This window comes from Varroa destructor, unplaced genomic scaffold (genome assembly GCF_002443255.2).
Source record: "Varroa destructor unplaced genomic scaffold, Vdes_3.0 BEIS01000004.1, whole genome shotgun sequence".
NCBI classification, from domain to species: domain Eukaryota; kingdom Metazoa; phylum Arthropoda; class Arachnida; order Mesostigmata; family Varroidae; genus Varroa; species Varroa destructor.
The window spans coordinates 38,803,187-38,825,540 of NW_019211457.1; the positions used below are offsets into that span (position 1 = coordinate 38,803,187).

General features: G+C 44.6%; 1 long non-coding RNA gene across 1 annotated transcript; it reads left to right on the forward strand.

The window, feature by feature from the left end:
• Positions 1-36: 36 nt before the first annotated feature.
• Positions 37-14,440, forward strand: LOC147756180 (uncharacterized). The gene is made up of 2 exons (XR_015326629.1): positions 37-1,146; positions 7,898-14,440. It is a non-coding gene; the product is annotated as an uncharacterized LOC147756180 (long non-coding RNA).
• The last annotated feature ends 7,914 nt before the right edge of the window (positions 14,441-22,354 follow it).

The window sequence follows — 22,354 nt, forward strand, 5'->3', positions numbered from 1 at the left end:
TCGAACACTTCTCGTATTTGGTCGCAAAGGCTAACATGATCTGATTTCCATTATTGATTGCGTATATCCCGTCAGTGTTACTCTTTATATTGCATAGGACGCTCACATCACCCAAATTGGATCGTCATATCAGACTTGTAGTTTTCTGGCTTCTATAGTCTGAAACACAGGATTTGAATTATTTCTATATACACCTTTCAAGTCGTGTATCCGTTATTGAGCCAAGTCAAGCTACTCCGTGCCGACTTTTTTTAGCAATGGAAAACATTTAGGAGCTCGTTGCAAGGACGTTGAAATCATCAAGCAACGCTGCGTCTTCTTCCGATAAGCCTCTTATACCTTCTCTCTTGCTGTCCCTGGTACGTCGTCGTTGGCTATGGGGCAGCTCCTTTCGAATCGCTTAATAGGAAATGTCATCAACGATTGGCCGGCGACGTCAGTGGATAACAGTGTACTGCGGTGTCAGCGTCCGGCTGGCTGACTTCGTTTCATTCCGTTACAGCAGCGACGACGTATCGTAACAATAAGAGAATGTTTTTGTCGTCGGTGGGTGTCCATCTGCTTTACTGGCCGGTCAATCACCGCCGGTAGTGCATTGAAGATGTGCCGCTACCCTGTGTGCATTCTTGTCGCTATCCTTGTCCTCCATGCGTTGGCTAGCGTCAGGGGCCTTTAATCATGTCCCGTTGACTAGAGTAGTGGGTAATGGCTTTAGACGCGGCGGCCGACCTGGTATCTATGTGGAAGGGTTTGTTGTCTGCAGTGTTTGTTAGCAGTCTTGTCCAGGTGATAGTGAAGGCAGAGGTCGGGGAACTGATTACTGGCAGAAAAGGATCAGCTCAGCATCTGCGGGCACTTGCACCTGCAGTCACCACCGTAGTAGCTGCTTGCTCCAGGGCCAGCACACCCTAGTAGAGTGTACAGCTGGATGTCTAGCCCTAGATGCCTGGCTAACCTTTAACAGCGTCTCATAACAACGGGCAAACGGCTGTGTTGAGATGTTGAGGGACTCTACTACTCCGAGCCTGTGGCCTCGTACGGCCCCGGACTCCCAGCGGCCCTGGTCATCAATCATTCGGCTGGAGCACAATAGACTGCCGACTTGCCGGCGGCGGGCGCGAGCTGCTGAACATCGATAGTAAGACGGTAAGAGATGGACGACGAATGCATGCTCGACTTGTACACAGCCAATCGCTAGCTCACTCGCAGACCTTCACTGGCATCCATAGAGACATACGCACACATTCATAAATACATTCGCGTCAACGCAGACCCTGTACAATACTACCATAGACATGAATCATTGCGCTGCCTCCGAAGGCTTCCCTAATAAGAAGGCCTATAGAGCCTGTCTTTTTTGCCCTATGTATTCTTTTAAACGACGACGATAGCGGCAACGGAACTGGCGACCGCTGTAGCAGCATCCTGATTGTAGAGATAGCAACGAACCATAGCGATCCCAACACGACGTGCAGCAATGGTGGCAGGCGTAGCAGCAACGGCAGCGGCGGCCACCGCCATGGAAATTTAACGACAAACTTGAGACGAGAACAACGCGGACATAAGAAAACGTACGAAACTGGGAGAATGCCAGGGGTATCGCTGTTGCCATCATGATGATACAATCAGAGCAACAACAACGACAGTTTTCACGATAATAACAACGTCATCGCTGAGACTAATGATAATAACTACGGCCGTTTTGTACAACTATGAGATCTCAACTTTCATAATGAGCAAATTTTATCATCTTTTTATTGTATAAGATGTAAAGGATCACGCTGAACCTAACCATGTTGCTATGCTAATATAGTTTTCACAGGATTATAAAATGTCATGGGTCTTGTTAATGAATCTTAAAGTAGACCTAAACCATTGAAGAAATATATTTTTTTTTTATCATATCATTCACTGTTAGCTCTTTCTTTACAATCGTATGAAGACTCTTATGTAGTATATCTTCCGAGATCTATACTAATGATTTTCTGGGATGGCCTGTTTTGGAAATAACTCAGGACATTAGATTAACTGATTTTTGCTTGGTAATCCCACAGCTGGTAGGCACAATCGATATGCATAAAAAAAGACAATAACGGGCTTCAGTAAAAATGAAAGCGGCGCACGTTTATAACTAACGAAATATAGCACAAAAAAATAGGTTAGAAAATAATCACAGTAGGCTCGTGCGTGTAAAGCGCATCGCTCCCAATTTGTCATTTACCTGAATAAGGTCCTTTGAGAACTGTCACCTTACTTCATTCATAACACTCAGTGTACCTTGAAATGAAAAAAGACTGTAAGATAATATGTGCCGATGGTGTTATTAGATACGTTAGTACATTATTCAAATACTTCTTGGGATATATTGACTTTAAGTTTTGAAGATCGTAGAAGAATATAGCTAGGTTACGCTTATATGATACGAACACTGCAGTGCCTGCGACAGCGGAAAACTCTTTCGGACGAATGATGCCGCCATAGACCTAGCGCCCATCCACAGCAGGACGCGTTGTGGCGGCCAAGAGGTTAAGTGATGCATCGACAATCACAACCGTTGAGACTGCTTGCCTCGCTTCTATTCTTTCTCTCGTTTCCTTTTCACCTCATTCTATACTGTGACTCTTTGTCAGGAAAGCAACCTGATTCAACTCGATCCAAAGTTTTTATCTCAGCATTCGTGTCCGTTGGGTGTCAGAAGTGTCACGGGAAGTCAGTCAGGAGTCAGGATAACTGGCCGGCCAGCGCGCTCAGCCGTGTTCTTCTCTTCTGTTGTATCCTCCTATGGGCTGAAGATGCCGAGGCCACCGTATCCTGACACTTCGAGGCAGTTCCAGAAGCAACGTTGGCAGGCAGCCGTTTACTCAAATGGCGCGGCGACGCTTCCACCGTTATCCCCTCACACTTCAGCCGCTCACTCACATAATAGCAGCTGCAGCAACGTCAACAAGCACACAGCCACAACTTAAAGATGGACACATTAAGTTACGGTGGTGCACACCGATCAGTCGAAGGGCCACCGAGAGTAATGGTATGGGGGCATGGGTTAGGCCGTTGTTGTACGAGGCTACCACTTTTGAAGGGTTAAGGGCGGTTTCGCGCGGGTAGCTGATGTAGTGACTTTCGTTGTGAAGCTTTCGATGAGCTAGTATTGAAAGCCCATTCAGAACCGGAAATTGAGGCGGAATTGAGCCTAGGGACGGATCAGTCATGTTGCCACGAGCGTCGAAGGAAGAATGCTGCCTCGGGCGGCGACAGCGTTAATAACATTGGTTGTCGAGTGCGCGACTCGCTATGCATGATCCATATGCATAGACAACGGAGTGAGCGCTTGAAAAAGTCCTTTGCTGTGCAGCCTAATGGGTGATTCACGATCAAAACGAAAGCCGAGTTTGCGCCAGATTTGCAATACATATCACACCTTTGAACAAGCAACGAGCCCAATAATTTTTCTGGGCATCTTACGGGCGATAGCAGGTGTTGAACTTCGAAGGCTACAGGCAAATTGGTAAAGCGTTTTGTTAGTGCGTAGTTCGAAGCTGTGTGATTTTCGCATTTCTATCGGGTGATTTACATTTCCAGCTAAATACGTCAAAATTACGGTTATAGTTATTCGGTGGCTTTATCACAACAGCCTTCCAATCCAAAAAATGCAAGATTTGGTGCCTGCACAGAGGTACCTTAGTCCAGGCCAGCACTCTAATCAACGTCCCTTTAAATCTTAGTGTTGGTAAACCAAAACTAAGGATTCATGAAAAAGGAAAATAAATTTAAATGGTCAGTCACTGCGGGAGCCACCAATATTGTTTCCCTGCCGCTTCATAAGTTTTATAAGGAAGCCTCAAGTAACTCCAAAAATAGCCGTTCTTGTAATCTTTCAAGTAATAATGGAGGGTAATTCCAAAGGGTCTAAATCTAGAAATAACTGGGGGTTAGTTCGAAATCAGATAAATGTTTCCTGCAATTTGGGGTAATTATTTATGAATTTTCAAATGTATATGTCAAAAAGTAGGCCACCTTAATACACTATGATATGCGAAAATCATTATTTTTTTAAAATTATTGCTATATATATATATATATATATATATAGTAATAATTCAATGTATGTAATGTAAGTATAAATGGCTGAAGAAAGAAAAGATGTTCGTCGAGTACCAGACCTGTCTGTGCAAAGTTGGGTAGTGCGCCTGGAAGATTTGAAAACCGAGATCACTTGGCTTTCCTAAATAACCATGAATATACCAGAAAGTAAAAAGGCATTTTTGAGATGAAGTTTTGATGCAATCAGTACCCTGAGTGTTTCCACAGCTTTCATCAGCTTCGGAAAGCTTGAACATGGCAGTTGTTTAGAACAATCCAGCTTTGATTCCGGCAATTTCGTTCTCTATCTTGATATACTACTGTTACTGGTCTACAGAGTGGGTGACTTCATGGAGGAAAAATACGATACAGGTGCATCGTACATGACATTCACACAAGCATAATGACGAAAACGTGATCCAGTAGATCACAACAAGGCCAACCTCGATTTTTCCTCGTTAATTAATGGTAATTTTTCTTAGTATTCAGTTTCCGTGCTAGGGAAACGCATCTAATTTGCCTGATAAAGAAATTCAAAATAGATGATAATTGACTTCAGTAAAGAAGTCGATTGAAGACGATGTTGTCGATGAACTCTATGGCTATAGCCAAAAGCGATTCCTGGATAGAACGAGCATTTTTCGTAGAGCTACAGTTAAACTGAGAGGGATTGTTTTTCTAACAGCAATTCATAAATATACCATACAAGACGTTGCATTGTGATAGAGTCATAGGGGACCACTTTTGTTGGGTCAATATTGCAATGCTATCATTACAATTTCTTTAAGAGTTATGTTGCTATTAAGCATTGACCAGATAGATGGAATGTTCCGGTTTTTGTTTTTTCTGCCAGCAAATTTTTTCAGCTATCCTCTGATGAAGAAACTCGTGTCGAGATGTTAAGTTCCGTCCACTAAAAAATGAAAACGCTACCGCTCGAGAAACTTTATAGAGCCCACGCTCTCTTAAAAGAGCAATTTCCGCTGCGCAGTAACTGAACCTACTTACCTGTTTTCTTAAATCCAGGCTAATTCACCCTAATTCACGGTTTCGAAACCCAATTGGACTAACCCAATCATACGATTTGTTACACAGCCCATAACAATATATTCAACAGCTAGTTTTACTCGTCCTCGAAGACCCTTATACATTTGGGCAACGCAATAGCTAGTTCGGCTTATTCCTTTTGTGGTTTTCGCGCTTGGGGCTCCCCTTGCCCCAGAGGCAGTTGCCATCGCAGTTCATGACACTGTCATGGAAACGTACTCATGTGTGTGCCTTAGAGCAAAACTTGCACTCGGCTCCACTAAGTTTGCGCTGGTTAGCGCCACAATGCATCTTACATCTATTGGCCGGTAGTAAGTCTTGCACGAGAGCAGCCCACGGAATAGTGGCCTGCGCTCTCTGGTCTGTCCTATCACGCTTCCCTGCCTTTTCTTGCGTCCTCTTCTGTGTAAGCCTTCGTCGTTGTTATTTTCGTTTTCCGTCTAGCCTTCTTCTGCTATATCAACATTTTGTCTGTGAGGGCGATCTATCTCCGCAAAGGGTGAGAGGCACATATCTTCTTCAGCAAGATCTCCTTCGACGAGCAACGAGTCCCTGCGCTCGAACGGGGCAAACGCCCTGCACGTGCCCGAGGAAAGCAGGTCCCGTGCGTTTTGATCCATTGATGGCCCCAGAGACACGTAAGCAAAGAAGTCTGTAGTCCTAAATAGGAGCTAGAAGAAAAGATCATCGTGCCAAAGCAGCAGTGAGTTATACCTAATGGGCAACATCGTAGACTGCACCACGCATGTCTATTTCCTCTGGCGTTACACCGTAGGGTTCTACTAGTCCATCACCTGGCAAGTAACACACCGATATACGTAGAATGACCCTCTTTGCCCCCCGGTATCGTACTCTTGTCTGTCATTATCGAGCGAGGCGACATTTTACCGAGCTTATTTCGTAAATGGATATGTGCAGCTTAGCACCACAGCAGCTCAAGACAGTGGCATCGTGAACAGCAAACAAAGTTGTTGAAATTCTACGTGGTTTGTCAACTTTATACAAATATATTAAGGAAGTTTCCTCTAACCAAAAAGTTTTGTTCAGTTTGTCTAATATAATGTCTAACAGGATCGGCAATATCGGAAACCTGAAACATTCAATTAGGCATAAAAGTCACCCATCGCTTTACAATGGCAGTCAAAACAACTGGATACAAAGAATACATAATAGAGTAGTTGCACAGAGTAATTATGCTGAATTATATAACCTCCTCGCGTGATTATTGTATCCGGACAAAAATTTGGCCCGACTAAAAAGATTTGGATATAACAACTTGTCGATTCTAATTTCATACGCTGCATCGATGGACTAGAACGCTCGCGCTTGTACACGTTTTATTGGTTTATAAACGGTCTGAACTTTGCCATCATGTAGTCTTATTTTTTAAGTTTTTTAAAATTATTTTTATTATATATAATAATTCATTATCTAAGTAATTAATGTATTATTATTATTATATTAAACATTTGCTAGCTTCCTCCACGTCTGGAAAGATAACTTTTAGATAGTGCAATTCTATTTTTTAAAAGATATTATGATCGTAGATGTCAAGAAGCTGGAAAAGCACGTGAGAAATGCTCAGTCGTTGCTTAAAGTTTCCTCGCTAAAATTTTTCGTACGGTACATCGTCAATCGTCAGGAATGACCGTAATAAGCAACTCAAAAGTCAAGGTCATGATGCGGATACTGAAGTAGCGTGTAATAAGGTTACACTAACTGTGGTGGCGGCTATACGTTGTCCTGTGAGCGAGACGGATGGAAAATGGATAGGTGACAGGAGATAACACAGCACTAAGGTGTTCGTATCGTGAAAGTTGTACGTCTGATTAGTATACCTTATACATAGTGAGAAAACCGCCGTGGCCAAATTTGTACCTCATTGACCAGACAAAGTTCGCTTTTAATTACGTATAATTATTTGTGGTGCGCTACGATCGATTGTAAATTGTACGAACTAAGAGGTAAGGACGAGATAAGGGACACCGAAAAGGAAATGACATTAGGGCATTCTCCCTGCCGCGCGAATCATGCCGCGCCTAAGAGAATACGCTGTTCTCGTAATCGCATCGCAAGTAGTAACAACCTTTGCATTAACAAAAAATGGAAGATAAGTTGGCCCTTTACTTGCAGGCACGTAATCAATTCAACACGCTCTAAATGAATAACTACGGTAGCATTTGCCGGTTTGTCAACCTACAATTTGCATATGACTGCTATTTAAATTTCTTCATCAGGTACGTTCCACAGTTTTGAACCCTCTTTTCGCCCTTCGCCCTTAAGTGATGAGGACGAAGGGAATCCTTTGTGCGCTTTTTTGTTGTGACCTTACGCTACCGTCGGAGATAGATAAAGGATCAAGTAGAGGAAGAGAGCAAATGGTCGAAAACTGCTGCGTTTAAGTCAACCATTGGCATCAGGTCCTCTACGCTTCTGTTCAACTCAACGGCGATGGAGAAGACAGAAGTTTACAGCTCTTCTCGTCCTCTCTATCGTTCGCTCCGCTAGTGGCAACAACACCTCTGAAAGGCTCGGCGGGAACCCGTTCTCCTTTTCTTACACCATTAAGTGCAGTCGGTATTTCAATCAGGCGACGGACATTTTTCATTAAGACTCTAGCGAAGATTATACACAGACACACTTTCCCTTACATTGACAGCCACACCCATACCCACACATGCCCACGGCGTCAGCGCGTACTACTACAAAAAGAAAGCATTTCTTCTCTGACTTCTTTTCTATCGTTTCCACTGTATTGCTTTGCTTACAGTTATTCTAGTGTCTGCTGGCCACCTAGCGCCTGACAGGCGGTCGGAGCGAGTATCATGACAGCGACTCGACGGACACAAGTGTCATCGCTGTTTTCCGCATCTCCAGGTCAACCCAGTCTGGGAGCAATGGAAGCTTTTTTCCCGGGGGATTCGTTCGTCTTCCAAGCAACGACCACCCGATCAAAACGAAAGACACAGCCGTCTCACTCCGGACAGCCCACTCCAGAGTGTACACACAAGCAAGGAGCGCCAGTCGAGAAGGCGAGGTCACGATAGTAGTTATCGCCGGTCACATGGAGAACGGATACCGCACGTGAGCGCTAACAACTTCCTCACGTCACAACGAGACGGCTCGCTGTAGCCAACGTTTTCCCGCATGTAACTAGGTGCATGACAATTGAGGGCGGGCTGGAAGAATTGAGGATTGGAATAACAGAAAAACGCCAAGGAGAGAAACGACCCGCTGCTGCTGTAGGCGCTTCTGACGAACAAGTCGTGCTGGAGTGACGTGCAACATACTGCATCAGATTGTTAGCAGCATTTTACGAGCTTAATGCTGCCGATCTATACAATGCCCCGTGCAGGGCGCAACCACCGGCCTTTGACCGCTTACGGAGTACGCGGGGCATTGTGAGTTCAGAGTGTCACGCCAGAGGCATTGTCGACAGCTCGCAGTTGAATAAGGCAGCTCGCGCTTAATGAGCATGTTGCATACGAATATGTAAAGTCAAGCAAGTGGTGTCTCGTCGTTAGAGAAGAGGCGACAGGGGCGACGGTGATGGTACTGGCGTTGCGTAAAGCAAGTGTAAAGCGGATTGCAGATATAGTAGGATCGTCTAGGGTAGCAGCGGCGGTTATCAAGGACAGCTGTTGCAGCCTATACAGCAAGCCCCATTACACAACACGTAAGAACGCAACCAGATAGCTGGCACTCTGTGTAGGCTCCGTAGGGGGACAGGAACCCACTTTGAGGCCACAGAGCTCGCTGAACAACAACGAGCACAACGCGTGCCAGTGCGGTCACCGTTACTATAACGCAAGTGACGGCAAACTCTGCTTTTCTCCTCTTCCTTACGCATCGTGCGATAAAAGCCGCAGGGTCACTCGAAACAGGGACAGCCGGAGCGATAAAAACACGTGACAGCCATCTCTTGTCTTCCGCCTTTCAAGCAGGCTGCTGATCAGTGGGAGAATTGTTCGTTGAATGCTTTCCTTACTATCCCACATTGCCTGAATGGACAAAGACTTTTGTATGTATGTATGTAGCTACATGTCAGCAGCTTGGCAAGTAACAAACAGCGTTACATTTGATGAAGTTTGTTCAAAGACGGTAATCAACGTTCTGAATATGCATGCCAGACGTATAGCACCGGTAATGAGTCTTTAGTGTTGTATTTTAGCCTTGGCGTTTAAGGGCTAATGGGTAATCTTATTAATTAATTAAACATTCAAATTCACATCATAAATTGCGTCGTACCATAAGGCAAGGATCATTATTTCATTTTGGCAACGTTGTGGCAAGCAGTACCAGTGTTGATTGAGCCTGTGGCAGATTCAAACATGACTTAGTAGCACTTGAATCAATGAAATAATAATGTTAAATGCTATTTTCTAATATATCTAGCGATTTTATTCGCCCATCGTCATCGGTTGCTTTGCACAAAACTTTAAAGTTGCTGTTACAACTAAAAAGCCTGCAGAAATTTTTGGCGGAAGTCTCCCATGATAACACTATCACAAACGCTTAGTGGGACGGCACGTTACATCGGTGTTTTGTTAGAGCTAACAGATGCAGAATATCGACCAGTCAACGAACCTAGACACTGTTCATACGTTCCCTTCACTCTTGTTTAGTTGAAAAGTTTGCATCTGGCGAAGCCCACCTGCTCGAGGGGCTGTTCAGCTGAGGGACAGCTGAAAGCATAGCTTATTTTGTACTTTCCCTCTTTCTTCCCGTAGTCTGTCTCTGTTCGCACAACTGCCCCCCTCAGAGTCCGCTCCCTGTATTGCTTACTAAGAGGGGTTCGCATTGTGTTTTCCACCAAAAATCTCTTCCACCCACCACTTTGTCCCGATGCCAGCCCAGTCGAACGGCCAAGAGTATCCCATTTAGCCTTAGGCGGCGCTTGGCGTTTGCAGCTTTTGCCACTCAGTTACTAGCAGATGGTAAGCCAGCTAGCGAACGAACGGGAAGCGCAAAGAGATGGTCGTCAGTGGCAATACTCTGTCGAGATGGCTTGTGTTGGCGATGACTGGTAACTGTGGCTTATTCAAAGGCGACGCCGCGTTGCCTCAGAACCAGCATATAGATATCCCGGAACTACAGACATATTCTCTTTCTTTCCATATCCAACAGCGCGTCCAATCAACCAGGGTGGCCCGGTTCGCGTCTTTGCTTCTCTTCATCGCGTCGACCGCAGCGGCACTCCCGGAGGAAAATCTCCGATCTTCAAGGTTTTCCTCCTAACCTGATAGCACAGATGCGCCATATGGCGCATGCACACAGATCGCTGTCTGCTCCTATCTGGCAGCATTGGGCGCTCATTTTGTATAGAAAAACTTGTTGTTCTTTGTTGTTGCTTAAAAGCAAAGCCGGCACGAATATTGGCCCGGCCGTCGAAAACAGCGTCGTGCTTAGCATTAACAGAGACCAAGTATAGAGCAGAGAGCACAATGGACCCGTCCCCTCTGGCAACTAGTACCTGTCGAAAAACCAGCAGCTGTTCGGCGGACAGCTGCAGGGTAAAACTAGCATGAGCAATCTGGGGCCTGTGGGTCACGGCCCAGCGTTTGAGCTTTCCACCTGTTGCTGCTGAAGCCACTGTTCATTGTGGGCTGTGCATATTAACTGCGGCATTATCAACTCATCGAGGGTTGCTCACAACAGAGAGGCGACCTGGCGCTTCAAGGTTGAGGGTGCCGGGTTCGAACACAAGCAATGCCAATGTCGTAAATACTATAGCTTCTACGGCTATGAACTCTCTATGCTTGCATCTAGAAGTGGTAAAAAAAAAACATTCCCAAAAAGCTTTTCCCGATAAGCTGCCTGACTTGCATTTAGTTTAAATGCGAAACCACTGAAATAATAGAATCGTCCTCACCTTGAAAAAGCTATGAAGAAAAGGTCTAAACTACTCTGATTTCCAGTTATGCATCATTATACAGTGAATAAATTGGTTGAAAATAGCAAATACCCCCCAGACGTGTTCGCCCTAATGAAGCTGAGTGTTTAATAAACGTCAGACCATTTCTATAAGACCAAATTTTATTTGGCAACTAGTAAATGCTGAACTCATTCGTTTAGGTCCTTCCTTGACTGTTAAATAAAATTATATCAAAATATGTCAAACACATAAAGGCCTCAAATAGTATATGCTATAGTTAGTATACGAGGATGCTAGAATCGACTTTTACTTCACTATCTATTATGTACGAAAAGACACTAGAAATTCGATATAACACAGATATGGCCAGGTCAATGATTTGCCACGGGCAGGAAAAGTGGGCAGGACGAATCTGAAACCGAATATTGCCGAACCAATGTCTCAATAGTCTTGTCGCGGCAAAACACGGGTGGTAAGAGACGGTACATTGCAGGGTAACGGTGCACCTTAATGCCACCGAGCAAGCAGTTACAGTAGCTCTTTGGCCAAGGTGTTCAATGTGCTGGGGAGATCACCCTCTGATAGGGAAGATGCTGACTTAGCAGAGGCCTTGCACGAACTTAGGGGGCGGCAGAGAGCGGGGAATGAAGGGGGATACGAAGTTTTGCGTTGTTCAAATGTGCACGCTTGTTCCGCAGAGGTCACTACTTCAAGTAGCCCATGTTCTCGAGTTGCACCGACAGAGAGGCTCGCTAGTGTGATGCCACTTTTATTTGGTCGTGCTTGGCTGACACAGAATAAAAGACGAAGTAACTACAGAAATATGCGTGAGTAGAATTTGTGCGAAATTGATTAAGTCTAATCTAGTTATCACGGGCTTAATTGCAAAGCAATTGCCCATTTTGACCTTTACTTAGCAAACAAGTAGGGAATTTTTCATATCTAAGCGGTTCAATTATCCAGCATAAGTTCACAGTTGCTAGTAGATGGTTTCGCTGAGCTCCGTAGCTTGAGCTTTAGGTGTCAAAAATATTGTTAAAGATAGGACATTTCCCGTATCATTAGATAAAGGGGCTTCTTGAGCCAATGATAGTGGCTCTACTAGTACAGACTGAGCGGAGTAATTTGAAATCTGGAGGCTAAATAAAGTCCACTTGAGTACAAATGCTCTGCTTGGCCAACAATGACAGAATCATGGCTGGGAGTTGTAACGATCTATTATAAATTAGAATAACTAAGTGTTGCTATGCTGTCTAAGCGCTGTACATGCTTAACACATGTTCCCCTTCGAAGTTGTTGCAATCACTGCCGTCGAAAGTGTGATCAAGGACCATGCGAATAAACACCTTAGCTAGTGATACACTGGCGTGACGTCACATATGTCCCACGAGCAACATTTTGCCTCTATATCGAAAAGGCCCCAATGCCGGTAGAGTGTAAGGCTCCGCCCTTAATCTGCATATGGACTTGCTAGACGAAAAGAAACCACTAAACAGCGGGTCCGCCGTCAAAATTGCCGACTTGTCCTGCATGCTGGTTGGCCTTTATGCTTGCTAAGTTGCTGAGAAATTCCCATTTGTGTCATCCTGGTTCAGATTTGAATATTATCAGTGAACGTTAGCGGATGATAGCCCGCTAGCAATTACCATGTTGAGGTCTGTATGCACGGTCAGGTCGGGCAGTAAGCCAAGAACCTAGAACTTCCGTAGATTGCTACAGCCTTCCCCTTTATCTTTCGGTGAAAAGAAACATTATACATATATGGACATTGTGGCAGCTCTGGGCGTTATGAGATTGGTATGACAATGAAGCGCCGTGTAGCCTCGTGTGTGAGCGCCTGTATCCACCTTCACGATTGTAATTGTATTCCATGGCGTCATCCTATAGATCCCTCCCCACGTCAAACCCCTGAATCGTCACCCTATGCAGAGAGAATTGGGGCTGTTCACGCATCCATATGCTTATAATCATCATTATTGAAATGCTATTTGCTATCGAGATGTGTGCGGGTGTACTCCGAATCAGATATGTCTGGTTCTTGCTGTATCTTACAACCTCACTACGGTGGAGGCCGTGTTAAATACATAGAGGGGCTACATCAGACCCCGGGGTGCTCATGCTCCATCAATCAGGTGGTGGTGACGGTAAGGATCTCGATGGTCGTTTAGGGGCTGATCGGAGCGGTTGGCAAACGGTGTACCCGGAGCATCAGCTCCAAGTTGCGCAAGAGAACAGACGTCATAGGTGCTACACTGAACAAATCAGGACACTTGGAATATCTAGGCAAAGAGAGGCATCGCATCTGTCGGCGCTCCTAAGACACGACTGTCCATATGGAAGTACTTGCTTGTTCTACGTGTACCGATAACTAAAAGCTACGGCTAGGAACAGCGTTTAGGCCTGCAAGCGACAGTGGAACACGTTAGGCCATGCGAGTGGGTATAAGGAGCCAGGAGACCTGCGGAATCAGACGAGAGATTTAGCCTCTGGTCGTATTGTTCAGTTGTCACGCTGAAGATAAAGTCGTTAAATTGAAGGTTACACATAAAGTAAACGTTTGCTCTCTTGAAAGTACGATATTAGCTATATTGTCGTCGCATTTAGTACATGAAACAGCATTCAATAGGCTAGTTTCTGTCATAGACGAATATTTGAGCCATTTTCAATTCGTTGTATAAACAACAGTTACAAGGTTGACAAAGCTTGCTTTTGAGGGATAATCAATAAACCTACAGGTAGTTAGGAGTGTCTAGCTAGCTGTGACCAAGGTACATTAACGGGCCCGCTATCCTCGATTAAATTAACACATGGCAGCTGTACAAGCTTCCTTTTTTAACATTTATAACAAGCTATCCTCTAATGTTGGCCTGACTGCAAGAAAATCGCAGATGTTGTGATTACACACATTCTATATAGTGATATGTTGTTGTGAATATTTTCCACGTTCCCACAGCGACACAGGTCATGTTGCCCTTTGAGCCCAACCCAATACTGGCCACAAAACCCAAGTCAACGAGATTTGTGGCACGCAAGACCGTTGCAGCCCTTCGTTGGAGAAAGAGAGCGGCATAATCTCCTTGTCTCTACTTAGCATTTACGAATGTGTAGCGAGGTCCCAAGCACATCGATTAATCGGATCAAGGTTGGTGCGTATGGCTGGGACATGTAGCGCATGCATCGGTCAATTAGAGGAAAAAAAAGGCAAACCTATGGATAACTAAACATATCGCCATATAACACGAAAAATTTTCAAATAGTTGCCAGCAAACAGAGATTTAATGACCTTCGATCCCCAGGGATAACCTTGATCCCCAGCGGTAACCAACCGATATGGTAGTCACATGGGCTTCGATCCATTCGACCGTATAACAACGTTATGATTGTCATCGCCTATAGGATCTACTACAAATATTATGCGGAATTGATACGAATGTTCAAGCTATTTCTTGTAATCTTTTTGTATTAAGAGTAGTTTTGATACATATGTACTATACTCTGTAGTAACTGATAGAAATGAGCGTCCATCGCGCATTGTAGACCCCAGTTTCGCGCTCGTAAACAAAATACCGAGTGCTGTGTTACTATAGCCGGAACATTATAGATCAGTGTTTTGTTGTCTACGCTCATATTTGTCGCTGAAGAAATCTTGTAAGATGCAAACCCCTCATTCTTTAGCCTACTTTTAACAATTCAGCTCTGTCACCTGGAGCTGGTTTTTCTCAAGTATCGTTTCCATCTTAGCTGTTGATATTTACTACATAATAACCCCATGATAATAATACTATATAGATAGGTAGTACTTCAAAAAGGACCGAGCTTCAATTCAATCGTTCTATTTGTTGTAAATAATTCGATCTGTGTGACATATTGTACATAAATTGAAGTACTTACAGCTAGAACAAGCTGACTCAGTGAGAGAACACCTATTTCTATTTCCCTTTATAGTCATAATACTTAGTCTCGTTACTATTATAAACGGCATTGGACCTTATCACAGCAGCCTCCTGTTCAGGACTCTCCACTAGCGGCACCATCAACTGCCAGCAGTAGCGGCAGCGGAGCTATCGGCAGTCTATGTGTCATACGTAGGTGGCCAGTACAACTGGTCATCGCCAGAAGCTATTCACCGCTGACAATTCCGCCTCCAGAGCCCTGAGGATATTTCCCCGGTGAGTCCTGCCGTGTCTTGGCCTGGCCATAATTTATCGCCAGAACTAACATTCAGACAAAAGAAAGCACGTGTACTGCGTCAGTCAGAATATTCGGCCCATGGCAACAACTGAAAGCTAGACTTTGTAGGTCATTGTCCTATTTGGGTAGAATTCGATAATACGCGTACGTAGAACAGATACATTGGGCATTCGTGATTCTCGTTTATGGCACAAAATATAAATTTTGTATACGTATAACTGATAGATGTAGTTTATTGTCTTAAAGTATTATTTTACACGCCTAACGATGTATTTTAAACGAACTTAAAAAAAATTATGTCAACATTACAGCAATATGGTTTGTTGTTGCCATGGGTATGATGTGAGGACCATCTGTTTGGGTTCGAATCCACATCCGTTACTTTGTTGCGATTGCTCACATAATATTGGCATCATCCAACATCTACTTACAAAATTTTTTTTGAACTTTAAAATAGAGATAAGCTATTTACCCAGTCCAGATTGAGAAAAGTATAACAATCAATATGGCATACAGATCACTTTTATTACAACTAAAAATCTATATTTCTTTGGAGTTGTTATTGCACTGTCTTCTGTCGTGAGTAGACTGCAAGAAATCCAAACGGACAACGAAGGTGTATGGCTATAGGGTTCAAACTTCTTTCCTTTGGCACACACATACAAACATATACGACCACTTACATTGGTGCGATCTTTCCCTTAATAGCTCATCTGTGTCCCAATCCAGTTCTCCTTCGTTGGCGCTTTCCATGCTTGAATGTCTGTGTGAGCGGAGGTTGGTGTCTTATAAACAAATACAGTGTCCCTATTACAGCGTATACAACGTACAGCATCTACTCCATGACTACCATTACGAAACTACCCCCTAGTCCCTGCCTGAGAGATCTCAACAGGAGGTGCAGCCGGCAAGCTATCAACAAACGGCGGACGCCACGGGTGGTCGTAGGATGGTCAGTGTACAATCGTTCCAGTCACTGATCCCGGCGTACATCCACTACCCCAATTCGTCCATCCTCCCTTTCCCACCTTTCCTCCCTCTCAGGGCTTTTTCTTCATTCCGTCGTTGAGTACTGACTTTTGAATAGCAAACGTCGAGCTAACGGAACTGTGTCAGAGGGTTCGTTCCCAACCGCGTAGAGATGCGTGTGTCCGGGCGGTTGAAAAGTTCGGGGCTTCAAAGATTCCGGCCGGGTGGATAGCTGTGTATCGCTGGGCGTAACCCCGGCCGAGAGAACGAGAGAAAGCCCCCTGAAGTAACCGGCAATTCTGAGCGAGTCGGCGATAGGCAGCGCTGTTGTAGCCAGCGATCTGCGGTTTAGTGGTTGGCGTGTTTGTATCTATGCGTTTCCACGCCTTGTAAGTTTAAGCGGTCAGCGGAATGGCATAGGACGGCCGACTGGACGGATACTGATCCTGCGTCATGTACCGTCACCGTTACCACTACGAGATTTGGATCATTTAATTTAAGGCCTTAGCACACTTCAAAGACCAAAGAGCACTACTTCCCAAGCGATCTCTCTGTAAGCGTTCTTTCGAATTCCAAGTCTTACCACTTCGACTACCGAATTAGGCGCATTGCCGGCCGGACTTCTGGCCTGTTTTCATGCTGTCACTACCAACTTAACATATTCGACTCAATTCATTCTGAAGGGGGATGCCGTGCGATTCAAATTGGATAGCATACAGGGTAGCAGCATTGTGGTTGAGGGCAAATGTCGGGAACGCTGACAGAGGAAGATGTCTGATGAAGAGCGACTGCTTTCCCTCTGTGACCTCGGACATATCGCTTTCAGCATGCTTGGTTGTACATCGAGAATTGTCAGCCATTCTGAGAGGTTCACTTTAGCTCTACCACTTGACCACTGGCATCGTCAAAATGTTTACTAAGACCAGAAGATTGTAATACCGAATTACACTGATGCGACGGAGATGAACTTTCAGCTAGCGCTTTCATTACTAGTTCGTTAGACGTTCCACGAAAGTGGGCCGTACTCGTCACCGGAAAAACAGTGGGATAGTAGGATCGAGAAGGTTAAGGCTGTCGACTAATGTTTTGCACATGCCTTCCTCTGAGAAGAATCAAAATAAGAAATATTAGGTAAATTTGCCTCATGAAGAGTTTATCGAGAATTTCCTTTTTCTAAGTTTTCTAACCAGCAAATCATATGGGACGAACCCACGATGAAGCTCTTCATTACAGGTCTCGTTGCGATATTAAATAGCGTGGCCACTGGTGGAAACACTTCTATTGTATTCAAACAGTCGGGGAATAAAAGCTTGGCAACGAGGTGCCACTATAGTTATGGTTGTAGCTCTTGATTTGTGATTTATTGACATCACTACAGTGTTACATGGCATATTCAGAAATTATGTTGTACTTCATAAAGCTCTGAATAACACTGTGCAGAAAAAGAAAATTCTTAGATTTATTACGCAAATGCTGCACACACATTGGCATAATTATCAGGCAAACGATTATGGCATCAAGGATAACCTTCCTGTACGAGTTTACCCTTGCGTTAGAAAATATTATTGTACCACCCTAATTTCCGTAATCAGGATCCAAAGCTTTCCGTATATATATATATACATATAAACCTTATTGATAGATTTCACTTATTGAATTAAGTAAAAATTAATAGCAAACAAAATTCCAAACTTACAAATCGCACTTCAGACCAGCGCCTATCCCTGGATTGGCATATGCGCAAACAATGCGCGTTATTATCATTTCCGTAAACGACCTTCCGAAGATTTTATCTATACAGTGTCTGTAATTGCCTATATTTGTATAGGACATGTACATTTTTCGTATTGCACATTGTTTGTTGGGATCATTTATGGAAATCAACTTCCCACTATCCGATATAGGGCAGTGGTGAAGTGTCTACTGTACCTTGCGTGCATACTAGCACAGATAGATATCTAAACAGCGTACACAACCGCCGCGCAGTGGTAGAGTAAACGCAGGACGCCAACATTGCGCGGTCCTGCAGGATTCTGCTTGAAGGTCTGCAAATGTGAGCGTTAGCTGTCTTCTATCCCAAGGGCGTCATCACACTACTAGGCTCTCGATCTCACCGAAGCCGTGGCGGGCGACTATCAACATCTTCCACCAGTAGAATCTGGATACTGTAGCAGGATGTTATGCCAGCGCTCTGGTCTATTCTTCTTCTCCTTCTTTTCCATGTTTTTTCTACTTCAGTGTTCATCTACTAGCGCCCGCCGGTTCAGTCAAGGAAACTAGCAGCTCCTGTTTCATGTACCGTTATACTACCCATTCCCCTCGGTGTCGACTGTGCAAGTCTGTGTCTCTCCCACCCACTTCTGCTCCTTTCGCCGTTTACGCCGCTCGATACTTCCTGGAAGTCCGGGATTGGTACCATCAGCTACACGTTGTTCTCCAGTTGCCAATGCTGCTTTTGGGTATTTTTGGGGCCTTAGGTTTTTTTGCTTGGGCGGGGTCGCAACTGGGACTAAAAGTCTTCTCTTAGCCAGCGTCATCAGCAGCAGCAGCGGTAGTTGCCTTGTCAGTCAAGCCACTCGTCTCTTTCTCTATCTCTCTCTCTCTCTCTCTCCCATTGTCTGAGCAGTAGCCCGTTCGGACGATGTAGCAGTCTGCCTTGGCTACCCCGATCTTGCTCGACAAGGAGAAACAGGCTGCCGACACCCTCCTTGACTCCCTCGACAAAAGCCCGTGCGCGCGAGAAGAGAATCATGATTTCAGAGCAAGCCTAACTCGCAAGAAGCTCCCTGCGGTGTCCTTTATTTGATGGCTACAGTTCCATATCCGATTCTGCTCCTGCTGCTGATGTTGCTCATGATGATGGTCTGGCCGGCTCCGCCACTTCTGCTGCTGTTGATGCTGTTGGCGACGCCTACGGGGGTTGCAGTGTCGAAGGTAGTGCTAGGGTGACCCCGTAGCGTGAACGTTCTTCCAACACCTCCCTCGCAACTCCTGGCCTTCCCCACAGCCACCTTGTCGTTCCCTGGGATTCTCTGGAGACTTGTTAGGAGGGATAGGTAGTTGAAGAAGCCCGGAGAATCCGTTATCCCTCAGTCTGCCCCTTCCTATCCAGAGCCTTTTTCGTCAAGCTCAGCCATCAGAGGCTTCGCAGGCCACGATGATCCGAGGACCACCATATCGTCCAATCTAAAGGAGATCGTTGCCCTGTTGGCAGCTTAATACAGGCGCGTCGCAGCGGCCGCTCAGCCAGCATACTGCTCTACATCTAGCAGTTGGTCTTTCCTTTACGCTAGGGTTTCCTGACGTGACGCTAAACGAGGAACAATTGGCGGGGTTTATCTTCATAATAATAATATCATCATATAACAAAAGACCGGAAAGGAACGAATCAAGGGGCAAAGAGTGGAGGAGGGTGAGGGAGACGTTCAACCTCACAACGAACGACAAGGCGGAAAGAAACATCATCAGCTAAACAAAATGAAATCTCGTCGTCGCCTACGATACTTAGGATTAAGTTGGAGGAACAGGAAGCGCAGATCCAGACAGGCAAACGTACAAACCGTAGAGTCAGGAGAAGGCCAGGCCAGCCCAGCCCATTCAAGAAAGAACAGAATTGATGACAGACAATGGCATAATCTGGGTGACGGCTCCGCGGGCTCTTAGAAAGTAATGACACGACCTGTAAATACCCGATTCGTTGTTACGGGAGTAGCGCATAGGAGCCATATACGAGTTTGAGAACATGCCTTCATGACGGACATACAGGCTTTCTTCGCACACATGCTGGTATGATCTGTTGATGAAAGCCGACGACGAACAACGATCCGCGTGAGAGATTAAACGGTGGATGGGATCTGGCGGGAGGAATTTATAGCTGACGAAAAAAAAGGTGCGAAGCAGAACTGACGATTCCGATACAGACCGGGATAGGGACGCCAAAGGACCGATGCTGAAGGACTAATAAAACGAAAAAGTAGGCAAAAAACGCCAAAGTCAGCAAGTCAAATGAACGGATTGCTTTTGGCAAAACATTCGATCGATAACATTCCGTAAAAACAAATTGACCTGTATATTGAACGTGTCTCAGGTAGACGTAGTTTAATGCTTATGATATATAAAAATATTTAGATTTAAACAAAGATTGCAACGATAGGCTTTGTGAACATAGGAAAAGTCTATGGGCAAGTAGTGTCCAATCGTCAATCGGAAAGCTTCAAGAGAATCGTTCATTCCTCTGTATTTTTGAAAAGAACCGGCAACTCCAGCTGTTGCCCCAGTGTTAAACAGAAGCACCGTCATCAGATGGAGTCTTGAATGTGTATGTTATATCTTAATGGGGCCGACTTTGCACACAATCCTTTTGCCCACCCTAAGAATTATGCAGCGAAGGGATGGTTAAAGGGGAGGCGAACACGTCTGGCCTTCGCGATACATGCAGATTTTAAGAAACAGGTCAAAGCGGGCAGCCAACGGTCGAGCCGCCTTGATAAGCAGTTCTTGGTGAACCTGGAATAGGAGCGAACCTACATTCGAGCGGTCATTTAAATTTGAGTAAAAATAGCTCCTTTTGAGCAGTTATGGGCAATAATGGCGTGACCCGAGCCATCGGAAGCCTATAATCCCGGCCTGGAGTAACTTCGCCAACGTTGTAAACGGGTGGTAAAGATGAAAGCTAGTATACAGTGCCATACAAATATATGAAAGACCATTTTGGACTATGTTCTTTTATCGAACCTTTGATATAGTTGTTACTGCGTCATTTATCATCGAATAAGTATTGCAAATATTGAGGTATATAATATAGATTGTCATATTTCGTAGTTCATAATTTGATTTAGAAATATTTTTGATGGGGACGACCCTTGCTTTCCTAATGATAAAGTTCTCAGTAAACACTGCCGCGCAGAGCTTTAGGGATTGAACAGCTGTTGAACTCACTAATGTTAGGTACCGGCACCATATAGTCGATCGATGTTTGCTGTTCAGGCAAAAATTGTAATGAACTATCCTTCCAAATCAACGATACATACAAAATAGATTCCAAGAAGTTGCTATACAGTCGACGGAGGTAGGATCACCCAGGTGCCGTCTAACTTCAAGGCTGCTAGTAGCTCTACTTTTAATAACTGGCCTCTTTTATACTGACTGGTCCTGTCACCTTTTTTGTTTACGATAGCCTCCGTGTTTCGAGTTCTGGGTCAGGTATAGCCGTTAGGCGTTCCATCAGAAAGACGACTCACTCCTAGCACGAAACGAGCTGGGTTTATGCCCGGGTTCGAGCCTAGCATTACGTGTTCCTGGGTTTACGATAGCGGTAATGACAAGGGCGGTGGGCCAAGGAGGATTTTTCTACTGTTACCACTACACTTGAGCATTTCTCAGTTTTGATATTAGATAACATTTATGTTGACAGTTTGCTCTCTTTTTTTTTCTCCATATAAGCGCTGTTCGATTTCACAAAGCGAGTGCATCCCTTGAATTAAATCTAGAAAAATATCATTTGATCTGGCTCCTTCGATCCTGGTGCAACGAGCGATTATATTGGTATTAAACGTATCAACTTGTATTTCTTTTAGCCCCTACTTATGAAGGGAGGGGACCAAAAAGTAATCGTAGTACGTACAATCTCTTGAAAAAACGTCTTTTTACGCGCTTGCGTTTTACTGTGGCTATTATCTTATTTCGAGCCTTTCTGCTTATAAGATTCACCAATAAGGTTTTCGTGTTGGTTTGTCAACAGGGGTGAGACTGTAACCCATGCTTGAGGATACAAAACTTTCGAAATGGGTAGCATTGAGGAAGATGGTATATTTCCGGATCTAAATGTTATTGATATCTACAGACTATCTTAAGCGTGACGCGCCCATCAATATTTCGCGCCCACGAAAGCAACTGTGGTAAACCGTTAATTTTTTGCAGCTAACTTTGCGAACGTGTTTTCTAGCCGGCACGTTTTGAAATGCTAGGCAAAGTTCCGCATAGATAAAGACCACCTGAGAACCGTGATCTCTCGTGTATGTGTTAGCGGAGACCTTTCGCCTTTTTAATACTCAAGATTTTTAAACGACCTGCCGCTCCAGATTCTTCGGTAAGAAGAAAAACCTCTTATTGAAGGTCATTAGCTAAAGTAGAGAAATCATTGAGAATATCAAGCGTTTGGCGATTGTAAATTCATTGTCTAAATTGAAGTAC